General features: G+C 35.7%; 1 long non-coding RNA gene across 1 annotated transcript; it reads left to right on the top strand.

Annotated features, from left to right (window-relative positions):
- Positions 1–5,250: 5,250 nt before the first annotated feature.
- Positions 5,251–8,592, top strand: LOC140234347 (uncharacterized). The gene is made up of 3 exons (XR_011901619.1): positions 5,251–5,447; positions 7,764–7,861; positions 8,302–8,592. It is a non-coding gene; the product is annotated as an uncharacterized lncRNA (long non-coding RNA).
- The last annotated feature ends 840 nt before the right edge of the window (positions 8,593–9,432 follow it).

Raw genomic sequence — 9,432 nt, 5'->3', positions numbered from 1 at the left:
CTGATTTTGTTAATGTTATTGTGTTTTCTAATCTATTTGTATGAGTAGCAAAGTGCGCTTAGAAACGTCAGTATGAAGCGCCATAAAAATGCAATTATTATTATTATTATTATTATTATTAAAACGGTAGGCTCTGTACTATATCATAAGTGTTTTCTTGGTATCTTGCAAAAATTTAAAAGCCTAATTCTCATCTCAACCAAAACTGTACTATCCCTTTAAAGTGCGAAAAATGGAGAGACCCACTAAAAAGACAGAGCTTGTAGGATGTGGGCCCCTCTGGAATAATAACATCAATAGAAAGATTAATTGAAGCATCATAAATACAAAAGGAGAGAGAAAAAAAGAGGAAGAAGTCTGGAAGCCCGCTGAGAATTAGATTCATTTTTTTTTTTTTTGGGGGGGGGGGGGGTTGCCCCCCTGCCCCCTGGGTGGGGCATGGTGCCTTTTCTTACAAATTGAGATATTAACCCCCTAGCGATGCTACCTGCCAAATTTGGTGAAAATCGGTCTTGGGGTTTTCAAGAAGAAGATGAAAATGTAAAAAGTTTACGCACGACGCACGACGCACGACGGACGACGGACGCCGGACGAAGAGCGATTGCAATAGTGAACTAAAAAACCTAAAATGGCATTAAACTATTCTTATGGTCGGACATCCGGGTATTTAGCGGTCGGAGTGAAAACAAGCCCACGAACAGTGCACGATGTGCGTGTTTTAAAGACGAAAATATCTACTTTGCTTCCATAATTGAATTTGAAATTTCATGAAACTGTCAGATATAGTCCACATTAATTTTTTAAGAAGTGTTAATAATGAATTACGTAAAATAAAAGATTAAAGATTTTGAACGCCGACACAAAATGTAACGGTTACAAGACCATTATTGATGATAGAGGCCTAGTTTAATTACTTAACCGATGATAATCGCATATTCACGCAAGCACATTGTTACGTATTTGTTGTTTGTTCTGGTACATAGCTCTGATATGTTTATTAAAAATCGAAGTGTTTCATTTGATTGCTGTGTAATTCAACAGACGTAAATAATCAGTCGTGAGATTTGTTTCTCTCTGGTGCTAATAATTCATCGAATCTTTCAATGTGCTACTATCGTAAAATCATAACGATTGTTGGTTTATCAGATAGGCCTATCACAATCAGGTGACTTACACGCAAGAAGAAACAGCTAGATGTTTCATTTTTCATTTGACGCAAGTTTCGTCATCAGTTATAATGTATTGTCGTAATTCTAATACAGATATGGTCACAGCATTCTGAGCACTCCCCATATCGTCAAAAGTTTGATCATATCCCTAACCCCACGCATCATCTGTGTTATTATAGCAGTATTTTCAGCTGGTCCCTTTTAAAGATTATGAAGAGCACAGCTCTGATTTATATTGAATCTTACGTCAGTAATGATATATCCTCTAATATTCGTCTTTATGCAGACGATTGCATTTTGTATAGGTGTATTAATTCACTTGAAGACTGTGACGATTTACAAGGAGATCTTGATGCTTTGGGTAAATGGTCTAAGACATGGCATCTTGACTTTAATGTTAATAAATGTAAGATTATGAAAATGTCACGGAAAAGAACAAAATATGATTATGATTATGTTTTATGTGAAAAGAAATTAAGTATAACTCATTCAGAAAAATATTTAGGAATAATTATCAATGAAACACTCAACTGGAACGATCATTGTAATGAAACGTATGTTAAATGTAGTAAAATTATTGGTGTCATAAAAAGGAATTTTTTACATTGTCCCTCACATGTTTTAATCAGTTTATATAATTCTCTTATACGTCCGTGTTTAGAATACTGTGCTGCTGCATGGGATCCATACAGATTATCTCACATTAACGTACTTGAGCGTGTTCAGAAGAGGTTTGTTAAATTATTGTTTCGTGACTGGGAAACAGGTTATGATACGTTGTTGCAAAAGATACATTTCTCGAAATTAATTACAAGACGTAAGTATTTCAGACTTATAATGTTTTACAAAATGATAAATGATATAGTGAACACTGGACAACAAAGAATTACACGTGAGAACAGATTTGGTAGAAATGATCATACTAAGAAAGTATATATCCCGTTTGCAAGAACTGATTATTTCAAATGTTCTTTTTATCTCAAGACTTCACAAGAATGGAATTCATTGCCAAGCAACATTGTAGCCAGTACATCTCTTTCTCGCTTTAAATATTTATTAAGACAGTTTTTATGTATGTGAATTCATTCTACAATGTATCATGTATATCATATAAGTCTCTTTTGATGAATTTTAATCTTACTCTGTCCGGTGCAATATTAATGTGCATATACTATGATATAGATTTTTTTTTTCTTCAATGTATTCGTCCATGTTTTAATATTCCGCTAGTATACCCTGCAATATGGTTTGTTGTCTTAGACGATTATTCCTCTTTTGCGATATCACTTATTTACATTTTATCCTGGTTACCCATTTTTTTGTGCTATACATTGCTGTTCCGAATGCCAGAGTTTGATTTCATTGTCATTTTACAATAACTGTATTATATTTGTACCTATATGTATTTAGATTTTTGTATTTCAATGTACCAATCATAATTTTTAATTTGTTTAATTTTGTGATGATGTACTCCAGGGGTGCAGACATGCATGGGTATTCGTACCTTTTTTTGCACCCCTAGACATGCTGTTTTTGATTTGTCTGAATAAATACAATACAATACAATACAAAAAATATACGCCTACTATTCAAGCATTGCATCCTTTCATAAGCTTTGACCTCATTTTAATATTGTATGGCAATTGCGTGTCATGCCGGTAACATGTGGCTTCCCCTATTAAAAATGTATAGATAGCCAAGTTGTGACCAAGCTTAAACTCACCTGAATCAGTGCTCAAGGAAGTTCGTACCAATGCTCGAAGTGTAGGCCTATTCAATTACAATTCCTGAATCTGTCAGTGGTTGCCGTACCAGAAAAAAAAAAATAGAAAAATAGAATTTTCAAGCGAGAATGAAGTTAAAAAACACAATAGACAAACAAAAGTCAGCTTATCGAGAAAAGAGGATGCCTCCGCGGATCTGGAGTGCTTGATGTGAAGACAAGGTTTGATTGTGAAAGCAGGGGAATTCCATGTTTTATACGTTATGCTGTACACAGCTGCTGTATGTTATACAGGTACCACGATTTAAACAGCTGCTGTATGTTATACAGGTACCACGATTTCAGACAGGATATTGCAACATTTCAAAGTTCGCCATTTGTGTTCTTGCGCAATGTGGTAGTGTGGTTGATCTGACATTAAAGAGTCAACACAGCAAGAACAGTAAGTGAAAGCTGGCAGGATGTATTAAAGTTATTCTGTCAGCATGTCTCTCGGAGGACATCGATCGCGTGTATATGTAAAACTATGGGATGCCTTCGCAACTGATCGTACAACCCAATTGTGAATCCATCCTTTGCGCTTGTTTTTCTCCTTCCCGTAATCATGGTAATTTGAGTTCTGTGCAAGACTTTTTTTCATCAACCATTTCCTTTACAGTTCACTACAGCGATCCGTTTCAAACTCAACACATGACTCCTTCATACCCCCCTCCCCATCCCTTACTGCGAGGGGACGATCTCGTATAGGGCTTTGTTAGGGTTTCGGGTATTTGTTGTCAATGTCCTACTGTCACTGTAGGTCTAAATACGTTTATCTGTAGCCAACATTCTTATCTATATATCTTATTAACAGTTGTTTTGAGGGGAATGCATATTAAGAACCCTGCTTTCAAAAAAAAAAAATAAAAAAATAAAAAAAAATAAAAAAAAAGAACCCTGCTTTCAGCTTCCCCTCCATGTTCAGTATATTTTACTAAACATCTGAATCTTTGTTTCACACTTTGTTGACATATTTTGAATATGTATTTTTTAAGCATAAGTTTTGTTCATATTCATTTTTTGTTGAAAGTGAAAGTGAATAAATGAAATGAAGTGAAATGATGCTTCGATTGTTCTGTGAATATATATATATATATATGGGTTTTTTTTATATGTGTGCGTGTCTCTGTGTGTGTATGTGTGTGCTTTGTGTCACAGGTGTGGACAGGGATGGGTTTGAGGTGGGTAGAGTGAGTTAATATTATGCATGGAGGGGGTGAGGGTTGGTGGTTATGGTGGCTATCAGTATATGGCTAATTATTTTTACTTGTTATAAAACAAAAATAAGGATTTCGTTCGACCAATTCAAGTATATAGTTTATGAGATGTTAGATTACTGCATTCTTTCGTGTCATGCTGTCCTTTCGTTTGTTTATCTTGTACGATTTAGCAGATTTTTGGTTTCAGTTTGATCGCGTTGATTTAGTTTAATATTAGAATTTAGTTGAATATTAGCTTACAAGCAATTGTGGAAACGATGGTGACATCAAACGGAATTCCAGTAAAAATATTATCTACATAAAAAAGTATGTGTATGCTTGTCTGAAAATTCAGTAAGCTTTTAATCATCTGCTGATAGATTCAGGGTTATTAGTCCACTAGCGATCTAAGGGAACTGAAGGGATTCATGAGCAACACGCTATAAAAAAAGATAACATCCTCTTCTTTGGATCTTTTCTCCTCCATTTCTGTCTCGTTCACTCACTTTTCCGTTATTAATCTATTACTACTCTTTCATGGCCGGTGCCACGTTTTCAAAAAAAAAAAAAAAAAAAAAAAGGGGGGGGGGGAGCTCTTCCGGGTTTCATAAGCTGACAAGCAAACAACTTCAGGGCAAAAAAGGGGGCCTTATCACGTTTAAAGGTTCCCGGTCCCCCCCCCCCCCCCCCCGGTTCCGCCGGCCCTGAGTGCTGGTAATTTTAGAATGACTCCTTCGAAAAGCTGTAAAGTTTTACCCACTTTTTTCAAAATACTGCGATATCCGTTTTGGGGGTCTATTCACTTAGCAATGTGTATTGATGCAAAACTCTTGGTTAACACTTATGTACTTCAGAATATTGGGTTCACTACTTGTGCTCTGGTATACTTCGTCGGCGTTTTCACGAACTGACGCTATTTCGATTTTGGTCAAAATTTTCAAAATCGAGATATTGGTACCAAATGAAAGTGCTTTCAAAACTCTACTGAATCCCAAAATTTTAGGTCACAAAATTAATTATTCTTAATTTTATCAAAGAAAGAAAAAAACGACGGTACTCGAAATATCGAGAAATTGAGAAAAAGGAGTTTCACGAACCGACGCACGAAAGATACGCCGGTTCGTAAAACCCGAATTGCTACGGTGAAGAGCAATGCGGGTTTCACGAACTGTCGCAGTTGCGTTACTTTGAGCTTTGTTCAACTTACTGGCCTAGAATTAGGTTTTGGCCCTAATCCAGATCTCAGAGTGAGAACCAAACCTTCTGAAAGATGAATGACGGCCTAAGCCAGCCCACTGTCCACGAGTGAAGTGAATGGTAAGCTATAATCCTATTAAAATCATGCTCAAAATAACAGTTTCAGTTGGACTACCATAACCATTAATTGCGGTAGTGTGTAGTCCCATGTATTCAATCGCGTGATGCTTATGAAGCCTAGTCTGTAAACGCCATCCAATTTCAAAATAGATCCCAAATCATATTATTTATTGTTTCTTTTCAACTTATGTCGTTACTTCTGAGACTACTGAGTACTGTAGTCGTAACGTCTGTGTGCAAGACATGCAGATTGCAAGATTTCAAAGTCTCGAAGACACTATTTAAAGCCTTGACTTTTGAGTTGAAAATGAAATCATGAGATTGACAAAGTAGGCGTACTAAACAAAAAAAAAAAAAGTCTAACAGTAAAACTCAAAGGAAGAGTAAAGAATAAAGTTAGACATGTTAGACTTTTACTTTCAAGTCTAACTATTAAGTCTAAGTTAAGACTTTACTTGTAATACCGGTACCAGTTACTAAAACTAAGATCAGCTGAAGTCTAAGACCAAGTCAAATTAACACAGTTCAGAGCCATACCGGTACACGGTAGTCTAGCTCTAGATCTACATCTAGACTAGTGGTAATAGTAGGTAGAGTCCACCCATTTTTTCCCCCAATCTTTACTGGTCCATTCCTGAAAAAGTTACTGGTCAGTGTCCAACAGTGATTTTTCCTGGTCAGGGACCGTCGGACCAGTGCCAGTGTGCAGCGTTGGTGTAGATGTCATCTATGACAGTATGTGGTCTAGTGATACTACCTAAACACTACGAGTACTCTACAGGTTAGGTGGCTTTCCTGTACAGTGCAGTGTTAAAGTATACTTGTGAATTCAGCCTTAGTACCGTACTGTGTGTAGTGTATGTCTAACGTTAGTTCGAGTGGAGTACCTAAGCACAGCGGTGGGGCTTTTTTCCCCTAAAACTTGTGAATGTGGCCCAACCAAATGGCGTTTATATATTTACGCTTGATTGATAGTGATACAGTGGCGCTGTCAATTTCCACAGCAGCCATACATAATCTTTTGTCCTTTCTTCTTTCCTTATTTCCCTTTGTTCTTTCACACTTTTTATTCTGGAATCGAAGGACTTCTAAGAAATGTCCCTCGACTGATTTAACCAGGACTCTTGAGTTCTGGTAAACCTAACCTAACCGAGTAACCGTTAACATTTGTTAGGCCTAACATAACAGTAATACTGACTTAGCCCTGTATTGACTTTGTCTTTGGCCGACTTACTGAGATGGCGAGTCTAACTCTTTAACGTTAGTCTAAACGTAGTCGTTCGATCTGTCAGTGTCAGTGTCACCGGCTTTTGTATATGGTGCCATCTCTAACGTACGTTAACAAGTTGATGTTAGTTATCTATGTCAACTTACTGAGTCAGTAATAGTGGTACTGTCATCCTGTTGGATATCGCCGCAATATCATCCGTGACGTGTTAATTTCGTGTCACAAAGACAAAAGTTGCCAAGATCTAATAGTATTAGATGTCTAGATCTAGATGTAGTCTAGATCTATAATATAAATTTTGTGAACCACTGGTAACTTAAAAGTAAAAGGTCTAGACTTCACTTAGTCTATAATTAGACCAGACATTCATGAGGCAAAGGCCTATTTAGTAGATCTATTCTTATTCTATTTTAACGTCAATTCCTACTAACTCGCCACGTGTTATTTCTAAGGCCAAGGACTTCCAGGTTAGTGATTTTTTTTTTCATAAATACCAAACAGCAGACGTGTTTCATTTGCATTCTTGTGCAGACTTCATGAAAATATGTGCAGTATCAAAGAAATATGATGCACATGACAATGCCAGTGTTTTATAGGTGAATGGTTAATACCTTTAAAAGCTGAATGATAATGTAGAGTCTAGGTCTAATTAAGATGTTACAGTCTCTGATAAGAAACAGGTTTGATTGTCATAGACTGTTTCCCAAATGCAGGTACATGTAGTAATATTCAGCTATTTCAATGCAATGCCTTGTTTACAAATACATGTAGATTTATATTCATGTGAATGATGATTCAATTTCTACATGAGACATACCAAGTGCTAAACATAATATCTTGCATCAGTAAAATGTGTAAATGAAGAGACAATTTGAATATGCATCAAATACGAACAGCAGCATTTTTTGACATTCTTTGATCCTGCATAGGCCTACCATTTTGTTTTATGTTTAATATAAATAGAGCAAAATAATTTCAACTTCAGTTTTGTTGGCTGATTTTTTTTTTCTTCTCAAAATTAAAGTTGTATCTTGTGCCATGATGTTTGATTTTAATCAAAAGTTCTTAATTTCTTTCTTTTCTTTCAGATGACTGGTGCCATGTAGTAGCGAAGAACTGGACTGTCTCAGAAAAGAAAAGGAAAAGTACAGGGTCGTGTATATCACCAACGGATGTGAATACAATGGTAATGTAGAGTCTAGGTCTTATTAAGATGTTAAAGTCTCTGATAATAAACAAGTTTGATTGTCGTAGACTCTTTCCCAGATGCAATTAGTAACATTCAGCTTTTTCAAAGCAATGCCTTGTTTACAAGGACATGCAGATTTATTCATGTGAATAATAATTTAAATTCTACATGAGACTTACTAAGTGCTAGACATAAGATCTTGCATCATTAAAATATGTAAAAGGCGAGACAATTTGAATATGCATCAAAAACAGCAGTATTTTTTTTGACATTCTTTGATCCTGTATACCGTTTTGTTTTATGTTTAAATAAATAGAGCAAAATAATTTCAACTACAGTTTAGTTGGCTGATTTCTTTTTCTCAAAATGAAAGTTGTATCTTGTATCATGATGTTTGATTTTAATCGAAAGTTCTTAATTTCTGTCTTTTCTTTCAGATGACTGATGCCATGCAGTAGCGAAGAGCTGGACTGTTTCAGAGAAGAAGAAAAAAGTACAGCATCGTGCTGATCATCAAGGAATGTGAATACAATGGCTTAGGAAAGAAGACAATCTACAGATAGGATAGAAGGGAGAAATTGGGATGAAGGGCGACAACATAAGGACGGTATATCTACAGTGAAATGTGATTGTAAAGTGGAAACATGAAAGGAGATCCTAAGATTGAAGGTGAAAACAATGCATTCCATTCTGTGATGTCATAATTACAATTTTGCTACACTTTAATAACACTACAGAGAGACATTTATATCAAGGAAAGCTTCGTGTGGATGTGGAACGTTAGATTTTTTTAAGTGTTCATTGGTATGTATTTCATGATAATAAATCTTGAAGGTTTTGTGTGGTAATCATAACCTTGTGATAAATCTTGATAGATTTCTAAGTGCACATTGGCAATATTTAGATGATGCTGTAATCAGATTAAGTTCTATTCTCCTTTATTCTTTTATTTATTATTTTGTTGTCTTCAACCCACTTTGAATGTGTCACGTATGATTCTTATAAACATGGGAACATGCACTCCATGTAAATGATAGGACTTTTCACAAATTGACATAATTATTCAACCATCACTAGACTGTTCTAAGATGTTCTTTATCTAACTAAAATTGTAAATTATGATACGTGTATGTTCCCATGCAAACTCACAACAAAATACAGAAATTTGAGTTCTTTTAATAATAATTCATTATGTCTCTAAATTCACGATTAAAGAAAGTGACTGCAATAAGGATGTCAAACATCGTATATTAAAATAATAGATTATTCATTTGTCTCCATCCGTAGTAACGCACGCAACTGCAGTGTGCAGTTTGTAGGCTGCTGTGAAAAAAAAATCACAGGCAGCCCAAGCAGGATTCGAACCCACGACCTCTGGATTACTAGACCAGCGTCATAACCACTAGACCACCAGAGTGCCCTGGCGCTACCTTTACACATGAATAATTAAGTATAGAAGGGCTTGGGGGCGCTTCGAAGTTTACTGCTCTTATTAAATATGTACATGTCATTTGCAACTCAACTAAAGATGATTAAACACACTGAAATTCTTACTTTAAATGATATTC

Source organism: Diadema setosum, chromosome 10 (genome assembly GCF_964275005.1).
Source record: "Diadema setosum chromosome 10, eeDiaSeto1, whole genome shotgun sequence".
Lineage (NCBI taxonomy): Eukaryota > Metazoa > Echinodermata > Echinoidea > Diadematoida > Diadematidae > Diadema > Diadema setosum.
The sequence above is the reverse complement of the archived record's forward strand: the minus strand, read 5'-3'. Positions and strand labels throughout refer to the sequence as shown.